Raw genomic sequence first — 12,164 nt, 5'->3', positions numbered from 1 at the left:
TGTAGAAGAGAAATTTGATTTAATGAGTTTTCAATAGGAAAAAGCAACACTGGCTATACGGGAGTTTGTATCCATTGACATCCAGTGCTTTTTATGACAGAAGTTTAAAAATCCCGGCACAGGACTAAAATGTTGGACCTCAACTCTTTGCCGACTCTCCGCTGCCGATCTAATGACTTAGAGCCTTGCTATTTAAAGTGCGCCCCTGCTGGCGCTGCTGTCAATGTGTGTTTTCCCGTACCTCTCTCGAAAGAGAAGGGACAAGTTGCTTTGGCCGAGGTCCTTCAATCGTTGAATGCGGACAGGGTTACCACATTGAAATATTCCGAATTATTACACGGGCTTCGTTGTGCACTGTTTTGTTAGCCACTCTTAAGTAGCTTACGATCTTCACTGGTCAAGACCAAACGACTGAATGGCAAATTGGCAACACAGCCGTGGTCATTCACTTCTTTCCTTGAAGCAAAAGGAGGGTTTCCTCCGTAAGAGAGTGGCGGGACGGAGCCGAAGAATGATTCACATATTTTCCGAGGGTATACTTGAAATAGAAAGGATCTAGTGCATACGCCGGTGGGGTACGCGATCCAGGGTACGGTTCCCAGTGGAAGAGCATTGAACGCATTACAGTGGTTCGGATTTCACCTTTAATGGTAGGCCCACGTCTCATATAGCCTCGGTGCTCAAAAGAAACGCTCAACTTTAACAAACAAATCTCCCGATAGTACTTATTTGATTCGAAAACAGTAGAGTATAATGGTTCTATGATTGAAAAGGAATACATTTGTAGTAGTTAAAAAAGAACCATAAATGTATGTCTTTAAATTACATTAAACATCCCTCTGCATAAATATCTATATATTAAAATGCTTGGTTTATATGTTTGTGGTCAAGAAAAGTTTATATGTTTGTGGCCAATCCTTTTGACAATGAGAACTTGAAAACAACAAGTGCTAGAAACATGCCGTTTTCACCGATCGATTCCAAATTTTGTGTAGAGTTGCCAGTTCTCATGCAAATTTTCTAAAACAAAAAAAAAAAAAAACTTGTCTATTTTTTCTATTCCACATTTTTTCCATTTGATCCTATTAGTTTAATATTCCCACTAGGACGTTAAGGTTGATACCCTTGTGAAAGGCAACCAGTAGAGGAGCTACGTATAGCGTTGATGGAAATTTCAGGCGCTTTGCTTTAATCTGAATGACAAAACCTAATTGCAAGCTGACAACTTCGAAGACCAGTGGACCCACAATGAGGCTTACTCGGATATGGAGTTATAAGAAAAAATATTTGCATTTGGTATCATCCATCACTTATCCAAGTTTGCCACAATCTCCCCCCAGCATTTTATATATTAAAATACTACATTTACATGTTTGTCTATAGCAATTCACTCCCTTTGAGAGTCTTCCTGCCCTTTATTTGTGTCCGTAAAGGACTTGCACAGATATAGTGAGAAGTGGGAAGGAGATTCACGCTTATATTAGAAATGTGCGCTGTGTAAATAGGTATCCAGAAGGTTCAGCTAATATTATTAAAAAGAAACAGTATGTTTTTTTTTTTTTTTTTTATGTTAGTAACTCTGCAGATATACAAGTATGTCGAATTCTGCAAGATTGGGGAAAGACGGGGTTAAAACCTAGCGCACATCCCTGTAGTTGCGCCCAGATAGGAACTATACGTTTAAAACAATATATGCTTACTTTCTGATTTAAATTTCTGTGTTTCTGATAACTTGAAAAACGAGAGGGAGATACGTCTCATGTCTCATATAGCCTCGTTGTTGAAAGGGAAGCTAAAATCAACTCAACTCAAAGAGACAGTTATTAATGAAAAAGTGTAATTATGAAGGAATTGGTGGAATTAGAAAGCGGTAGAAAACAGGACAACCTGAAAAAAAATACAATGACACGATATTGTCCGCCACAAACACATATGGCTTTGGATCGAACCAGAGACCCCTCGTATCAAAGTGAGCGCTCTATCATTGTAGTAAGAAAAATTGTGAACAACGGAATTTCAATTGGTGCACTGATAAAAAACGTATGTATCCTATGTAAGAACGTAGGTTACATGTGTAAATCCTGTAGTTTTTGGACTAAACGTACAGCAAACGTATAACTGAAAAAGTATATTTTATAGTACTTTCCGTACAACTGTTCCCAATAAACGTACTTTCCGTACGAACGAAAGAACCGTATATAGGCGGTCAGGATCTCACATATAGATGGACGTATGTAGGCTATAGCTGACATATGTAATATATGTATATGTATGTAATATATGGAAGAGTGCTAGATGTCATACATCCTGCAACAGTATGATGTAACATCTAAGCAGGTTTGTAACATATGGATAACGTATGCTTCGTATTGATTTCCGTAGTAAATATAAGGATTCTGTATATTTGTACAATATACCACCATCCTCATATCTAAAGGTTTTTTTTTTTTTCTCAGTGTGGCTGCTAATAACTTTACGAATTGTTCTAAACTAATTTAATTAAAGTTTAAGCATATAACTATTCAATTATAAAAATGTAATTATGGCAACAAAATATTAATATTCACTCATAAAAAGAAAGTTCAGTGAATAATTAACATTGAGACAATAATTTTGAGGCTTTGCGGTAGAAATATTTCGTACCAGCCTGTAATCAGTTTGAAAATAACCATAATAATTTACATTAGCATGATAAGATTTTTTCTTTTAGCATTTGGCGGAAAACCAGTAATAATAAAAACATCTATAATGATTATTTTTTCCTCATAATAGCACTTTTTAATTTTTCTTGTATATTTTACATACAGTGGTTTAGTTTTATCCCATTGTTTTTTTTTTTAATTTCCGTTTGCTATTCAATAATGTGGAAATAATTATATAATCTTTGCATGTTTATTTTATTCATATCTTCTTTAATGTGTTTAACCGTTAGTTTATTTTATTGAATTGATCGTAATGGAAAAAAAGTTGTAATAAATAAATTTGATAGATTTAATCTATTCGTTTGAAGGTTTAACTGGAACTTATGAATGAAATGAAATCTTTGAGTTTTACGTCCCACTCTTATGCCGGCTAGGCTAAAGGAGAAGGTAATGATGAAGAATGAAATGATGGAATGAAGGAAGTGGAAGGAAACGGGATAACCCCGAGGAAACCCACGCATACGGTGTTTGTCCACCACAAAGTTCACTTGGCGCGAACCAAGTACTCCATGCACAAGAGGTGAACGCTTTATCACTGAGCCACCGCGACCCTAACTGGAAGTTAATAACGAGATGGCTTTTCTCATAAATACATTCAACTTACTTTGTTGTTGTAATGCATACAGGGAATAAAATAGCATTCACGCTGAATGGTAATTTGAGTTAATTAGTGGTAAGATACAGTTAGTTCTTTAACGCAAATAAGGAGGGCCATATGTTTTAGTGTTTAATTAGATGGAACAAAATTTATTTTAACGCCTTAAAAAGTAAAACAGACAAATGATAATTGCAGGTGAATTGTAGTAGTGTGACGATAGTGGGAGATACAAGATATACTTAAGAAAATCCAAAACACCACTTTGTCCAATACAAGCTTGTACGAGACGTGGACAGCGCTCTATCGCTAAGACGTTCAAATAATGTTCTGTATTTAAATAAATATTTCAGGAATTACTAAAATAATAGTGAAATTTTAAAAAGGAGTTGTTTCGTGGGTATATCAATAATAACATGTCCCAGGACCAGGGTACGAAATAATTACAGGCAAAGTGGGGATGGAGGTGACAGAAGTGTAAAAATAAAATACTTTGTACTGGAATATTTCAACATGGAGAGTTAAGAGTTCACTTATTTGAACATCCATAATTAATGAACTATGTAAGATTAGGGATACCGTTAATTACAATTTCGCCCATTAATTAGACCTACATGCGAAATATATGTTAATTAGTCCATTATATGAATCTCTGTGTAATTTGCAAGATTCTAACAATAGCATATTTTATTCACCTCCCAGTACATTTTTAGCAAGGAGGATTTTTCTTTCAAATATTAAGTGGGGGGAATTCCCCCTTATCCTCCCAGGATTTCTCATCCTGCTCAGGGCTGTAGTCAAGAGTTAACGGCGTTATACGCTATACAACCTGTGTTTAATCAATAATCATAGTCATTCGAATATACCTTCTGCTTCAACGATGGTATATAATAATACTATCTTTCGTTTATACATTATTTATTTATTAATTGTATCGTGAGTTGTGACAAAGTGACTGTAACACTTTGTTTCGTATCCTATTCTTAGAAGCTGTTCAAGTATATCGAAAATGTACAAAGAACCCATTTTTTTTCTTTTTTACTTCTCTGCTATCACGAAAGAGAGAGGGGGAGAAAAATAGAAATATCACTATCCAAGTTTGTGTTCTTTTGATTAATGAATATCAGTCGAAAGTTCTGTTTAATTGTGATGTTCGTATTTCCGCTGTACTCCTCTCCATATTTTTTGCTCATTCTAGTACATACACATCGGGCGCTAGTTTCTCTGTTCCTTCCAGCAGTGGATTGGTCCCTTCTGCACATCTACACCCATTTATGTTATTAATGGTGTGATTTTATTTAAGAAATGTCATTAAGAAAATAGCATAAAATGCTTTTAGACTATACATCAGTATCGCAGCCTTTATATTTTAATGGAATTATTAATGCATGCGTCTTACATTATTTATTTTTATTTTTAAAAAAGCCTTCTCTACTGTCATTATATGTCTTTTATGCGAATTATACATGCAGTGATGTAATGCTAGAAATTTTAGTGGGTATACACGAGGCCGTTTTCAAAAATATAGTGTACACCCAACCACATATAGCTCGATCTTTCGTAAATTTAAAGTGTGTACATTCGACTATACGCTGTAGATGAGCCGTACACTTCCTTATATACCCCATTACAACCCTGAATAAATGTTCAGAAAACAATGTATACCCTGTGAAAATTTTAGGAATACAGCATTGGCATGCCCACCTTGGGCGCAAAATATCTGGGTTCGATTCCAGCTTATGTAGTTCAAATCTCAAGTTACGCTGGGTCCGAACTGCGTCTGTTATATAGCCTCGTGCTAAAGAACGATTAAACTTCAAACGAAATCCATCAATCCAATTCTGAAAGTAGTACGCTGTTCTTTCCGTACAAACCTATGACCAAAGTAAAGTATAGATCTATATGATAAAATTGATAATGTAAACACTGTGAGAACTCGGACTAGAGCATTGGAATATATATATATATTCGAGTCTATCTTTATGATTTATGATATATTCATGCTCTTGAATTGTTCATTCATGGCCTAGTTAATACCGATCTGGGAGATATTTCTCAAAACAACAAGTCTTGTAATATATTTTTTACAATTCGTAAAATATCACAAAGTATAAATTCTAGAATAATAGTAAAAACATTTCTAAATGCTAATACTGATATATCTAATTTGTCATGATTTCATGATATATACAATTGTACAATGTTTATTTATTTTATTATTTTTTTTACACTAGTATTACAAGACGAGTAGTTTTGAGAAATAGTTCCCTTGTGTAGTCGAGAGGTACAAGGCATTTGGCTGACGATCGTGAGTTCGAGTCCCACTGAACAGTATGTTCGTTTTTAATTGTCCTCTTTATTTTAGTATTCATGACCCTGTAGAAATGAGTCTAAGTAAAATTTAACCTAAGTAACTTCAAGTTAACTGCTGTATGTGTGGGTACATCAGAAAAAGATGGCTAAGGCGCGCTGTTTTCTGTGCGCATGGTCCTGTGTTTAATTCCCGATGAAAGCACTTGCCTTAGATACAAATCCGAGTAGTGATTCGGATCCCGCTTTAAATAATAGGTTTTATCTCACGTAACCTCAGTGCTGAAATAAGAAATTAAACTCCAATAAACCAGTGAATTTAAAAAATCAAGCATGTGAAATACTAGTTCTTATTAATTTAAATTCCATACTTTAAATTTCCTGAAGTTATTATTTTTCTACTTTATCAGACTGTGAATAATATACTTATTTGCTTAGTGCAACGAAGACAGATATCACATTAAATCTAATCTTCTTATATACATGAAAATGAAAGTTTGTGACTTAATAACTCTTGAACCACCCGACCGATCTCGATCAAACTTTCAACACAGGCCTATTTTGTCATTTCACTTTGACGGTACAAGTTAGGAAAGACGTAAAGAGAGATATTTAAAAATGATCTATATTAGTGCCGAATCCATAGTTTTCGGGGTCTCTGAGATGAACAGTGACACTTCCGATGGCATTTAAATCCAAATTCAGCCCCACAACTTGGAGGATGGGATATATATATATATATATATATATATATATATATATATATATATATATATATATATATATATATATATATATATATATATATATGATTGAAGATGATCGATATTAGTGTCGAATCCATAGTTCTGGGGGTCGCTGAGATGAACAGTGACACTTCCGATACCGTTTAAGTCCAAATTCAGTCCACAATAGTAATATTTAATTTTTGTTTATGTAGATTATTTATTATTTTCTGATTTTTCATTATATTTTCTTTATTTTTGTCGATTTGAGAGCGCTTCAGTAATAGTGAAAAGTGAATGACTAACGGAATATATTACTATTTTTTTTTCTTATTTTAAGCCAGCGAAGCGGTAATTGACGCTAGTTGAAAATAATAGTCACGAATATTTTAATTGAGTTATTGTTAGTCCTTCATCTAGTTTTCCGTTTCTTGCATCCTGTTTCTATGAACTGTTTTGGCGTGAAAGTACGAATCACCCTTTGAGTTCACTTCACTTGAGTAGCTATACTGCTACCAGAGACCTTATTGGCCTTCTCCGGTTTTAATCTAAAAAGAAAGGAGAAAAACAAAGTTGCCAGGTAACATTGTAGAGTCACATTCCAGACTTTACGGCACCAACAAAAGCTTCAAGGTTGTTGGAGAGTAGTGGAACGTTAGTTGTAAAGACGTCATATGAATAGTTAAGAAGCTCGAGGACAAGGGATCGATGATGTAGTGGCAGCATTTAAACTGACATTTTCAATGCTGACCAATAGATTTTAAGGCTGATTTTTTTGTATTTAGGAATAGTAGTAGTTGTATTAATTTGATGTTGACTCAGCATTGTGAGATAGGAGGTTATTAAACTCCGGTCTAGAAAAATTGCGGTGGGAGCAGTAAAATGTAGCTGTAACGAATGCTAGTATAATACAATTTTCAGAATTACGAAATTATTTCCCTATCCTTTTCCTTCATTTTACTAATGTTGAATTCTCAGTATAACGAATGAAGATTTCCTCTTTTTACCTATGCTTATCTTTTCAAAATCTAATTAAAATTTATCACGTTTTATAATAGAAATATTTTTATTGGTTCATTTTTAGCATCTAAATTATCTTGAATGGTCTTTTGTGTATAAAAGTGATAGAAGAAAATCAGAAACATATATAAAGCCCAGAACATTGCTTATAATGTACAAATTTGATATACTGAAATGTACAAAAATACATCTTGCAATTATTGTACATTATGTTACTTTGTGCATATATGAATGAATTTTAAGACAAAAAAGATTAATATGCTATTTATTATAGTTTTCCTTTCATCTAAAAAAAAAATATTAAGTCATTTTGTTGAATTAATGTAGATCTGGAGTGAGTATAACAACAGGCGAATTCTTGAAAATTGACATAACAATAGAACGAAATTTTACTATATAACAAATTAATATTGGAGATTTCCAAAAATTTTGTTATTAATAATTTTACTGTATATTATGCAACAAAAATCCGTCTGAGCCATCATGGCTTTTATTAATGCTGTAAATTCAATTTAGTCTTTAGTATTGCAATTATTCGAAGGACTCCGTCCCAAAATTAGAATTTTTGCTTTATCCAAAATATAATTATGGTATTATCTGAATTTTGACAACACTAAACATTATCATATTATGGAAATTGGCTAAAGGCATATTTGCAGATAACTCGTTTGGTTATTGATGAGAAACTACTTGGTGTTGTTTGGTCGCTCTGTATTAAGGTAATTCACTAGATATGCAACATGCGTTTACAATTAATTACATCAGTAATTCAGGAATGAATAGACTGATTTGAGAACAGTATCCCATGAATTGAGCTAATAATAATAATAAAAAAAAAAAACATTACATGCGTCAATACGGTTCGCAAATGCATCTTTATAAATCCGTTATATACTTCATCGCTGAAATTTATTGCGATCACCTTCAAGCAGTGATTATTTCAGGGGATGGTGAAGTTGAAGTTCCGGACTCATGAAGTTCCCCTGGGATAATATATCCTATCGTGCTCAACACAGATTCCCAGCATTTTCGTAATACAACTTTTCACCCCAGTATATTGAAATTTCCCTCCGGAGAAAATCTCAAATCATTGCTACCTTCAAAGTACTTGCCTTAGGAAGCTATGCACTTTTACTAGTGCCTAAACCAATCTTCAAATCAATTTAAGGAACCGTTTTTTTATGGGATGGCCTTGAGAACTGCTATTATATTACTCCTAATGTCTTTCTTTCAATCTCCGGGAAAATATGCATGTCATTAGATGACAGGGTTAACTTGTAAGCAATACAATGAGAGTATGATTTCTATTTCTAAAATTAGCTTTGAAAAGTATTAATTAATATGGGCATCATTTGAGGAAAATTGCAGATCAAAAAGTAACATTTTATAATATTAGTTATTGCATTCTGTATAAGTAACCTTTGATCTTGTATACGGGTAATATAAGATTCAGATTTACCAAAAGTAGCTACTTAAAAAAGAAAGAAAGAAAGAAAAGAAAAGAAAAGAAAAAACATAGAAATTGATCCCTATTTTCCGCAGCGTAGGATAGTTGGCATCATTAATCCCATAATAATAACATAATAAAAAAGATCAAAAAAAAAAAAAAAAAAGGACAGTAGAAGAATCACTTTAAATGTATGGTCATTGAGATTCACATTACCCTAAACAGAGACTTCCGGAAAATTGTGTTTTGTGCGTAAAGAAACGAGAATAATGACATAATACTTGAGAAAGTAGCAAGATCTAACGAGAGTACTAGTGCCAGAAAGGAGTTTATACGTGCAGTTTCTGTGAAATTTGGATGATCCCCATTTCTAGCTGATTCTCATTAATTACCCCTGTCTCTCCTAAACATAAGGGAAATACGAAATAGATTAATCAAATGGATTTAGTTTTGTACTTAATAAGGTTGCTCAGAATTTGTTTGAATTGAGAACTTTTTGTAATATAGGGATCATGGTGTCACAGAGGTGCAACACGTGCAATACTTCTGGTACGAAGGGTGTCTGGTTTTTACACCGACCGAACTTGGGATGGATGTCATCTTATTAATGAAATTTCTCGGGGCTTTTCTCACTATACTAATGCCACATTGACTTGATCCCTAGTCTTCCGTTGCAAGCGCTGTTATTGGCTGAAGGAATTCCACTCGCTTTCTCTCGCTTAGCAACAGCTGAACCCTTATTGGCTCAACGCGTGGGTGTGTGACGGTGTGAGCTTTAGTTCGCATTTTTGCCACGGCTCACTCAAGACATTTTGGCAGCACAATACCTCTATACTCTTAATCAGAGCCCGATTTTAGATTTGATGAGACCCTAAGCTATTAAAGATAATCGGGCCTTTTGTATGTTCAAGTGCCCTTTGCCAACTGACATTTTAGGGAGCAGCTTAGAAGGAGGGACCTCATTACTTATCATAGAAGCACACTGTTGCTGTATATAAGTTTTATTTATTTTTATCTCATATTTGAAAGCGTGGATCAAGGTTTTTCTTTAAAATTTTCGGGCCCCCAAGAGAGTGGGGCCCTAATCTGCTTGTTTAGCTTATACGTAAACCTGGCACTGCTCTTAATTCCGCAATTCTTTTAACATCATTCTCACGCAGAGGACACAAAGCATAACTGAGATTTTATACTAGAAGATATATTGATCAGATATTACTTAAAAACCCTGTAACAAGCCATGAGGTCAGTGCATTGTTTATGGCCAAATTGGTTAAATGCACATTTAAGACCAAGAAAGCATATTACCTCCTATAACAGTATTATGTATTTTTTTTTCTTTTTCTTTTCTGAAAAGCAATTTGCTCATAATCACACGTGAAAAATGATGTAATGAAGAGTAAAGAAAACAATGTCGGGTTAAACAGGACATACCCTTTTTGATTAATGACTTCGCAACCCTTTGTCACCGCATAACGGTCCAATTCAACTGAAAAGATGTTACACGCAACACTGAGGACAATATATATTGTCTTTTTCTCTATTTAATTGTCAGTTAGGGGATTCTGAAAGAAGATTATGACTCTCTTAGAAACATTATTATTATTATTATTCAAATCTAATTTTTCTGTTCGTTATACGTATATATTTGTTGTTTATGTTTATACTCGTGAGAAAAAGCACTTCGTCTTCTTATGTGATCACGTGAGAAAGTAGGTGGCGTTGGCTACGCAAAAAAATAATATTGACAAAAGAATAACGGATTCTGTTTGACAATGTCTCCGTGCGGCGTTAAATTTTGTGTTAGAATCCGCGAGAAGTCAAAGTATCCCATTCAGACTTCTTCTTCTTCTTCTTCTTCTTCTTCTTTTTTTTTAATCGCAATTTCCACTAAGAAATTCGGATGAATGTACTATAAAGTATAGCTACTTGCTGCGCTAAATCTGACCTTCATTCGATCCCATCATCTGGGAAGTAGAGCAAGGTTCCGGTAATCTTCAGGTATCTTGATAAGAGCAGAAATGTGGGCGATTTTACTCTTTCCCTATTTAATACTGTATATATACACTAAAGCTTAAAGAAGAATACACATGTAAATTAATTTTAGTGCTAGAGAAAAACGTAATTAAAAAATATTCCAGTATTTGTACTGAATTATAAACTTACGTCCCCCCCTTTTCTTCCCCGTCACATTCACTTGTCTTTCTTTGTATTGTAAATTCTTACCGGAAGCTAAGTTCAATATCATTTAATTGATTAACTAGGTTTCTGGAGTACATTTTTATCTTAGCTTGACTTGTGTCCAAAATTAGGTTAGAACGTTACTTTTGAGCTATGTCCAGTTGCGTCAGTAGAAAAAAGAGCGGGCGCATATAAAGTTAAAGAAACCGGTTTCAGATTCTATCGAAAGTAAGTACACAGGAATATCAAACCAGAAATGATCACGACAATAAAAGCATTTATTTAACAAGCTTCCAAATATAGCCTGATACACGACTTTACACTATAATTAATTAACTAAATAATAATAATAATAATAATAATAATAATAATAATAATAATAATAATAATAATAATAATAATAATAATAATAATAGAGAAGGAAGCGGGAAAGAAATCGACCAGAATCTCTTTTTAAGGTGTTAATCTGGCATTAGCCCAGTGAAACTGAGGCGGGAAAAACTACCAAAACTGTCATAGTGGCTGGCCTCTGATTTTGAACACATTAGCTCCTGAACCCGAATAAATTTGCACAAAGTGTTTCAAAGGCTAAAAGGTCCGTGCTTCAAGTAAGATAACACAAGATCAATCAACAAAATTCTTCAGTTGTATAGATGGGTATAGGAAATTAATAAAATTTTGATTGGTGTTTCATGCCAGCGATAAAAACTCACTGTAAACAAACCTCCTATATTGTGTCAAGTAGGAATAAAACTAACTGGTTTGTTCTCTTTGCTTTCTAATTATTATTTTAATAAGCACAGTATCTTACAAACAAATTTTTTATCTGAAATACGTGTGGAGATAAAATGTATTGTTATTTTTAAGGATTTCGGTTTACCAAAGCTACTTTTCACACATTTGTTCTGTATGTCTGTGTGTCCGTCCGGGAGACAAAAAAGACTCCTTGCCCCTCTTGCTCAACATTGTTTTGCCGATCCAAAGATCTTCCTTTTCTTTCAAGTCCGTTACACAACTTTAACTGAAAACTCATTTCCCACCTGTTCAGTCTCTCCATGATAATGCTCTCGTAAATATCAGGAAGCCGTCCTCTATTCTCTCTTTTGACACTTTCATCATTTTTCACTAACTTGCAGAAATGGTTCGAGGTCGCTGAAGAGAATCATGACACTTCTGAAACCGTTTAA

Source organism: Thermobia domestica, chromosome 8, assembly GCF_964235325.1.
Source record: "Thermobia domestica chromosome 8, izTheDome1.hap1.1, whole genome shotgun sequence".
Classification (NCBI taxonomy): domain Eukaryota; kingdom Metazoa; phylum Arthropoda; class Insecta; order Zygentoma; family Lepismatidae; genus Thermobia; species Thermobia domestica.
This window is presented reverse-complemented; position numbering follows the sequence as displayed.